Source organism: Triticum aestivum, chromosome 4D, assembly GCF_018294505.1.
Source record: "Triticum aestivum cultivar Chinese Spring chromosome 4D, IWGSC CS RefSeq v2.1, whole genome shotgun sequence".
In the NCBI taxonomy this organism is placed as follows: domain Eukaryota; kingdom Viridiplantae; phylum Streptophyta; class Magnoliopsida; order Poales; family Poaceae; genus Triticum; species Triticum aestivum.
Window position 1 is genome coordinate 29,139,878 of NC_057805.1, and position 9,463 is coordinate 29,149,340.

Consider the following 9,463-nt stretch of genomic DNA (forward strand, 5'->3'; position numbering starts at 1 on the left):
ATAAGCCTTGCAAGCATTGTAACTAATGAGTTAGTTGCGGGATGATGTATTATGGAACAAGTAAAGAGACTTGCCGGTAACGAGATTGAACTAGGTATTAAGATACCGATGATCGAATCTCGGGCAAGTAACATACCGATGACAAAGGGAACAACGTATGTTGTTATGCGGTTTGACCGATAAAGATCTTTGTAGAATATGTGGGAGCCAATATGAGCATACAGGTTCCGCTATTGGTTATTGACCGGAGACGTGTCTCGGTCATGTCTACATAGTTCTCGAACCCGTAGGGTCCGCACGCTTAAAGTTCGATGACGGTTATATTATGAGTTTATGTGTTTTGATGTACCGAAGGTAGTTCGGAGTCCCGTATGTGATCACGGACATGACGAGGAGTCTCAAAATGGTCGATACATAAAGATTGATATATTGGAAGCCTATATTTGGATATCGGAAGTGTTCCGGGTGAAATCGGGATTTTACCGGAGTACCGGGGGTTACCGGAACACCCCCGGGGGTTTAATGGGCCAAGATGGGCCTTAGTGGAGAAGAGGAGGGGCGGCCAGGGCAGGCCGCGCCCCCTTCCTCTGTAGTCCGAATTGGACAAGGAGGGGGGGGCGGCGCCCCCCTTTCCTTCCTCTCTCCCTCCTCCTTCCCCCTTCTCCTACTCCAACTAGGAAAGGAGGGAGTCCTACTCCCGGTGGGAGTAGGACTCCTCCCTGGCGCGCCTCCTCCTGGCCGGCCGCTTCTCCCCCCTTGCTCCTTTATATACGAGGGCAGGGGGCACCTCTAGACACAACAATTGATCCCTTGGATCTCTTAGCCGTGTGCGGTGCCCCCCTCCACCATAGTCCACCTCGATAATATCGTAGCGGTGCTTAGGCGAAGCCATGCGTCGGTAGAACATCATCATCGTCACCACGCCGTCGTGCTGACGGAACTCTCCCTCAAAGCTCGGCTGGATCGGAGTTCTAGGGACGTCATCGAGCTTAACGTGTGCTGAACTCGGAGGTGCCGTACGTTCGGTACTTGATCGGTCGGATCGTGAAGACGTACGACTACATCAACCGCATTGTGCTAACGCTTCCGCTTTCGGTCTACGAGGGTACGTGGACAACACTCTCCCCTCTCGTTGCTATGCATCACCATGATCCTGTGTGTGCGTAGGATTTTTTTTGAAATTACTACGTTCTGCAACAGTGGCATCCGAGCCAGGTTTTATGCGTAGATGTTATATGCACGAGTAGAACACAAGTGAGTTGTGGGCGATACAAGTCATACTGCTTACCAGCATGTCATACTTTGGTTCGGCGGTATTGTTGGATGAAGCGGCCCGGACCGACATTACGCGTACGCTTACGCGAGACTGGTTCTACCGACGTGCTTTGCACACAGGTGGCTGGCGGGTGTCAGTTTCTCCAACTTTAGTTGAACTGAGTATGGCTACGCCCGGTCCTTGAGAAGGTTAAAACAGCACTAACTTGACGAACTATCGTTGTGGTTTTGATACGTAGGTAAGAACGGTTCTTGCTTAGCCCGTAGCAGCCATGTAAAACTTGCAACAACAAAGTAGAGGACGTCTAACTTGTTTTTGCAGGGCATGTTGTGATGTGATATGGTCAAGGCATGATGCTATATTTTATTGTATGAGATGATCATGTTTTGTAACCGAGTTATCAGCAACTGGCAGGAGCCATATGGTTGTCGCTTTATTGTATGCAATGCAAACGCCCTGTAATGCTTTACTTTATCACTAAGTGGTAGCGATAGTCGTAGAAGTATAAGTTGGCGAGACGACAACGATGCTACGATGGAGATCAAGGTGTCGCGCCGGTGATGATGGTGATCATGACGGTGCTTCGGAGATGGAGATCACAAGCACAAGATGATGATGGCCATACCATATCACTTATATTGATTGCATGTGATGTTTATCTTGTATGCATCTTATCTTGCTTTGATTGACGGTAGCATTATAAGATGATCTCTCACAAAATTATCAAGGTATAAGCGTTCTCCCTGAGTATGCACCGTTGCGAAAGTTCTTCGTGCTGAGACACCACGTGATGATCGGGTGTGATAGGCTCTACGTTCAAATACAACGGGTGCAAAACAGTTGCACACACGGAATACTCAGGTTAAACTTGACGAGCCTAGCATATGCAGATATGGCCTCGGAACACTAAGACCGAAAGGTCGAGCGTGAATCATATAGTAGATATGATCAACATAGTGATGTTCACCATTGAAACTACTCCATCTCACGTGATGATCGGACATGGTTTAGTTGATTTGGATCACGTGATCACTTAGAGGATTAGAGGGATGTCTATCTAAGTGGGAGTTCTTAAGTAATATGATTAATTGAACTTAAATTTATCATGAACTTAGTACCTGATAGTATTTTGCTTGTCTATGTTGATTGTAGATAGATGGCCCGTGCTGTTGTTCCATTGAATTTTAATGCGTTCCTTGAGAAAGCAAAGTTGAAAGATGATGGTAGCAAATTACATGGACGGGGTCCGTAACTTGAGGATTATCCTCATTGCTGCACAGAAGAATTACATCCTGGAAGCACCGCTAGGTGCCAGACCTGCTGCAGGAGCAACACCAGATGTTATGAACGTCTGGCAGAGCAAAGCTGATGACTACTCAATAGTTCAGTGTGCCATGCTTTACGGCTTAGAACCGGGACTTCAACGACGTTTTGAACGTCATGGAGCATATGAGATGTTCCAGGAGTTGAAGTTAATATTTCAAGCAAATGCCCGGATTGAGAGATATGAAGTCTCCAATAAGTTCTACAGCTGTAAGATGGAGGAGAATAGTTCTGTCAGTGAGCATATACTCAGAATGTCTGGGTATAACAATCACTTGATTCAACTGGGAGTTAATCTTCCGGATGATAGCGTCATTGACAGCATTCTTCAATCACTGCCACCAAGCTACAAGAGCTTCGTGATGAACTATAACATGCAAGGGATGGATAAGACGACTCCCGAGCTCTTCGCAATGCTAAAGGCTGCGGAGGTAGAAATCAAGAAGGAGCATCAAGTGTTGATGGTCAAAAAGACCACCAGTTTCAAGAAAAAGGGCAAAGGGAACAAGAAGGGGAACTTCAAGAAGAACAGCAAACAAGTTGCTGCTCAGGAGAAGAAACCCAAGTCTGGACCTAAGCCTGAGACTGAGTGCTTCTATTGCAAACAGACTGGTCACTGGAAGCGGAACTGCCCCAAGTATTTGGCGGATAAGAAGGATGGCAAGGTGAACAAAGGTATATGTGATATACATGTTATTGATGTGTACCTTACTAATGCTCGCAGTAGCACCTGGGTATTTGATAATGGTTCTGTTGCTAATATTTGCAACTCGAAACAGGGACTACGGATTAAGCGAAGATTGGCTAAGGACGAGGTGACGATGCACGTGGGAAATGGTTCCAAAGTCGATGTGATCGCGGTCGGCACGCTACCTCTACATCTACCTTCGGGATTAGTTTTAGACCTGAATAATTGTTATTTGGTGCCAGCGTTGAGCATGAACATTATATCTGGATCTTGTTTGATGCGAGACGGTTATTCATTTAAATCAGAGAATAATGGTTGTTCTATTTATATGAGTAATATCTTTTATGGTCATGCACCCTTGAAGGGTGGTCTATTTTTGTTGAATCTCGATAGTAGTGATACACATATTCATAATATCGAAGCCAAAAGATGCAGAGTTGATAATGATAGTGCAACTTATTTGTGGCACTGCAGTTTAGGTCATATTGGTGTAAAGTGCATGAAGAAACTCCATACTGATGGACTTTTGGAACCACTTGATTATGAATCACTTGGTACTTGCGAACCGTGCCTCATGGGCAAGATGACTAAAACGCCGTTCTCCAGAACTATGGAGCGAGCAACAGATATGTTGGAAATCATACATACAGATGTATGTGGTCCGATGAATGTTGAGGCTCGCGGCGGGTATCGTTATTTTCTCACCTTCATAGATAATTTAAGCAGATATGGGTATATCTACTTAATGAAACATAAGTCTGGAACATTTGAAGAGTTCAAAGAATTTCAGAGTGAAGTTGAAAATCATCGTAACAAGAAAATAAAGTTTCTATTATCTGATTGTGGAGGAGAATATTTGAGTTACGAGTTTGGTCTTCATTTGAAACAATGCGGAATAGTTTCGCAACTCACGCCACCCGGAACACCACAGTGTAATGGTGTGTCCGAACATCGTAATCGTACTTTACTAGATATGGTGCGATCTATGATGTCTCTTACTGATTTACCGCTATCATTTTGGGGTTATGCTTTAGAGACGTCTGCATTCACGTTAAATAGGGCACCATCAAAATCCGTTGAGACGACGCCTTATGAACTGTGGTTTGGCAAGAAACTAAAGTTGTCGTTTCTTAAAGTTTGGGGCTGCGATGCTTATGTGAAAAAACTTCAACCTGATAAGCTCGAACCCAAATCGGAGAAATGTGTCTTCATAGGATACCCAAAGGAAACTGTTGGGTACACCTTCTATCACAGATCTGAAGGCAAGACTTTTGTTGCTAAATTTGGATCCTTTCTAGAGAAAGAGTTTCTCTCGAAAGAAGTGAGTGGGAGGAAAGTAGAACTTGATGAGGTAACTGTACCTGCTCCCTTATTGGAAAGTAGTTCATCACAGAAACCGGTTCCTATGACACCTACACCAATTAGTGAGGAAGTTAATGATGATGATCATGAAACTTTAGATCAAGTTGTTACTGAACCTCGTAGGTCAACCAGAGTAAGATCCGCACCAGAGTGGTACGGTAATCCTGTTCTTGAGGTTATGTTACTAGACCATGACGAACCTACGAACTATGAAGAAGTGATGGTGAGCCCAGATTCCGCAAAATGGCTTGAGGCCATGAAATCTGAGATGGGATCCATGTATGAGAACAAAGTGTGGACTTTGGTTGACTTGCCCGATGATCGGCAAGCCATTGAGAATAAATGGATCTTCAAGAAGAAGACTGACGCTGACGGTAATGTTACTGTCTATAAAGCTCGACTTGTTGCAAAAGGTTCTCGACAAGTTCAAGGGATTGACTACGATGAGACTTTCTCACCCGTAGCGATGCTTAAGTCTGTACGAATCATGATAGCAATTGCCGCATTTTATGATTATGAAATTTGGCAAATGGATGTCAAAACTGCATTCCTGAATGGATTTCTGGAAGAAGAGTTGTATATGATGCAGCCGGAAGGTTTTGTCAATCCAAAGGGATCTAACAAAGTGTGCAAGCTCCAGCGATCCATTTATGGACTGGTGCAAGCCTCTTGGAGTTGGAATAAACGCTTTGATAGTGTGATCAAAGCATATGGTTTTATACAGACTTTTGGAGAAGCCTGTATTTACAAGAAAGTGAGTGGGAGCTCTGTAGCATTTCTGATATTATATGTGGATGACATATTGCTGATTGGAAATGATATAGAATTTCTGGATAGCATAAAGGGATACTTGAATAAGAGTTTTTCAATGAAGGACCTCGGTGAAGCTGCTTATATATTGGGCATCAAGATCTATAGAGATAGATCAAGACGCTTAATTGGACTTTCACAAAGCACATACCTTGACAAAGTTTTGAAGAAGTTCAAAATGGATCAAGCAAAGAAAGGGTTCTTGCCTGTGTTACAAGGTGTGAAGTTGAGTAAGACTCAATGCCCGACCACTGCAGAAGATAGAGAGAAGATGAAAGATGTTCCCTATGCTTCAGCCATAGGCTCTATCATGTATGCAATGCTGTGTACCAGACCTGATGTGTCCCTTGCTATAAGTTTAGCAGGGAGGTACCAAAGTAATCCAGGAGTGGATCACTGGACAACGGTCAAGAACATCCTGAAATACCTGAAAATGACTAAGGATCTGTTTCTCGTTTATGGAGGTGACAAAGAGCTAGTCAAAAATGGTTACGTCGATCCAAGCTTTGACACTGATCCGGACGATTCTAAATCGTAAACCGGATACGTGTTTACATTGAACGGTGGAGCTGTCAGTTGGTGCAGTTCTAAACAAAGCGTTGTGGCGGGATCTACGTGTGAAGCGGAGTACATAGCTGCTTCGGAAGCTGCAAATGAAGGAGTCTGGATGAAGGAGTTCATATCCGATCTAGGTGTCATACCTAGTGCATCGGGTCCAATGAAAATCTTCTGTGACAATACTGGTGCAATTGCCTTGGCAAAGGAATCCAGATTTCACAAGAGAACCAAGCACATCAAGAGATGCTTCAACTCCATCCGGGATCAAGTCCAGGTGGGAGACATAGAAATTTTCAAGATACATACGGATCTGAATGTTGCAGACCCGTTGACTAAGTCTCTTCCACGAGCAAAACATGATCAGCACCAAGGCTCCATGGGTGTTAGAATCATTACTGTGTAATCTAGATTATTGACTCTAGTGCAAGTGGGAGACTGAAGGAAATATGCCCTAGAGGCAATAATAAAGTTATTATTTATTTCCTTATATCATGATAAATGTTTATTATTCATGCTAGAATTGTATTAACCGGAAACATAATACTTGTGTGAATACATAGACAAACAGAGTGTCACTAGTATGCCTCTACTTGACTAGCTCGTTGATCAAAGATGGTTATGTTTCCTAGCCACTGACATGAGTTGTCATTTGATTAACGAGATCACATCATTAGGAGAATGATGTGATTGACTTGACCCATTCCGTTAGCTTAGCACACGATCGTTTAGTATTCTTCTATTGTTTTCTTCATGACTTATACATGTTCCTATGACTATGAGATTATGCAACTCCCGTTTACCGGAGGAACACTTTGTGTGCTACCAAACGTCACAACGTAACTGGGTGATTATAAAGGTGCTCTACAGGTGTCTCCGAAGGTACTTGTTGGGTTGGCGTATTTCGAGATTAGGATTTGTCACTCCGATTGTCTGGGAGGTATCTCTGGGACCACTCGGTAATGCACATCACTATAAGACTTGCAAGCATTGCAACTAATGAGTTAGTTGCGGGATGATGTATTACGGAACGAGTAAAGAGACTTGCTGGTAACGAGATTGAACTAGGTATTAAGATACCGATGATCGAATCTCGGGCAAGTAACATACCGATGACAAAGGGAACAACGTATGTTGTTATGCGGTTTGACCGATAAAGATCTTTGTAGAATATGTGGGAGCCAATATGAGCATCCAGGTTCCGCTATTGGTTATTGACCGGAGACGTGTATCGGTCATGTCTACATAGTTCTCGAACCCGTAGGGTCCGCACGCTCAAAGTTCGATGACGGTTATATTATGAGTTTATGTGTTTTGATGTACCAAAGGTAGTTTAGAGTCCCGGATGTGATCACAGACATGACGAGGAGTCTCGAAATGGTCGAGACATAAAGATTGATATATTGGAAGCCTATATTTGGATATCAGAAGTGTTCCGGGTGAAATCGGGATTTTACCGGAGTACCGGGGGTTACCGGAACCCCCCGGGGGTTTAATGGGCCAAGATGGGCCTTAGTGGAGAAGAGGAGGGGCGGCCAGGGCAGGCCGCACGCCCCCTCCCCCTCTAGTCCGAATTGGACAAGGAGGGGGGGGGGCGGCGCCCCCCTTTCCTTCCTCTCTCCCTCCTCCTTCCCCCTTCTCCTACTTCAACTAGGAAAGGAGGGAGTCCTACTCCCGGTGGGAGTAGGACTACTCCCCGGCGCGCCTCCTCCTGGCCGGCCGCCTCTCCCCCCTTGCTCCTTTATATACGGGGGCAGGGGGCACCTCTAGACACAACAATTGATCCCTTGGATCTCTTAGCCGTGTGCGGTGCCCCCCTCCACCATAGTCCACCTCGATAATATCGTAGCGGTGCTTAGGCGAAGCCCTACGTCGGTAGAACATCATCATCGTCACCACGCCGTCGTGCTGACGGAACTCTCCCTCAAAGCTCGGCTGGATCAGAGTTCGAGGGACGTCATCGAGCTGAACGTGTGCTGAACTCGGAGGTGTCGTACGTTCGGTACTTGATCGGTCAGATCGTGAAGACGTACGACTACATCAACCGCGTTGTGCTAACGCTTCCGCTTTCGGTCTACGAGGGTACATGGACAACACTCTGCCCTCTCGGTGCTATGCATCACCATGATCCTGTGTGTGCGTAGATTTTTTTTCGAAATTACTACGTTCCCCAACATAGGGAACATCTTTCATTTTCTCTCTATCTTCTGCAATGGTCGGGCATTGAGTCTGACTCAACTTCACACCTTGTAACACAGGGAAGAACCCTTTCTTTGCTTGATCCATTTTGAACTTCTTGAAAACTTTGTCAAGGTATGTGCTTTGTGAAAGTCCTATCAAGCGTCTTGATCTATCTCTATAGATCTTGATGCCTAATATGTAAGTAGCTTCACCGAGGTCTTTCATTGAAAAACTCTTATTCAAGTATCCTTTTATGCTATCCAGAAATTCTATATCATTTCCAATCAGCAATATGTCATCCACATATAATATCAGAAATGCTACAGAGCTCCCACTCACTTTCTTGTAAATACAGGCTTCTCCAAAAGTCTGTATAAAACCATATGCTTTGATCACACTATCAAAGCGTTTATTCCAACTCTAAGAGGCTTACACCAGTCCATAAATGGATCGCTGGAGCTTGCACACTTTGTTAGCTCCTTTTGGATCGACAAAACCTTCCGGTTGCATCATATACAACTCTTCTTCCAGAAATCCATTCAGGAATGCAGTTTTGACGTCCATTTGCCAAATTTCATAATCATAAAATGCGGCAATTGCTAACATGATTCGGACGGACTTAAGCATCGCTAAGGGTGAGTAGGTCTCATCGTAGTCAATTCCTTGAACTTGTCGAAAACCTTTTGCAACAAGTCGAGCTTTGTAGACAGTAACATTACCGTCCGCGTCTGTCTTCTTCTTGAAGATCCATTTATTCTCGATGGCTTGCCGATCATCGGGCAAGTCAACCAAAGTCCATACTTTGTTCTCATACATGGATCCCATCTCAGATTTCATGGCCTCAAGCCATTTTGCGGAATCTGGGCTCACCATCGCTTCTACATAGTTCGTAGGTTCGCCTTGGTCAAGTAACATGACCTCCAAAATAGGATTACCGTACCACTCTGGTGCGGATCTTACTCTGGTTGACCTACGAGGTTCAGTAGTAACTTGATCCAAAGTTTCATGATCAATATCATTAGCTTCCTCACTAATTGGTGTAGGTGTCACAGGAACCGGTTTCTGTGATGAACTACTTTCCAATAAGGGAGCAGGTACAGTTACCTCATCAAGTTCTACTTTCCTCCCACTCACTTCTTTCGAGAGAAACTCCTTCTCTAGAAAGGATCCATTCTTAGCAACGAATGTCTTGCCTTCGGATCTGTGATAGAAGGTGTACCCAACAGTTTCCTTTGGGTATCCTATGAAGACACATTTCTCTGATTTGG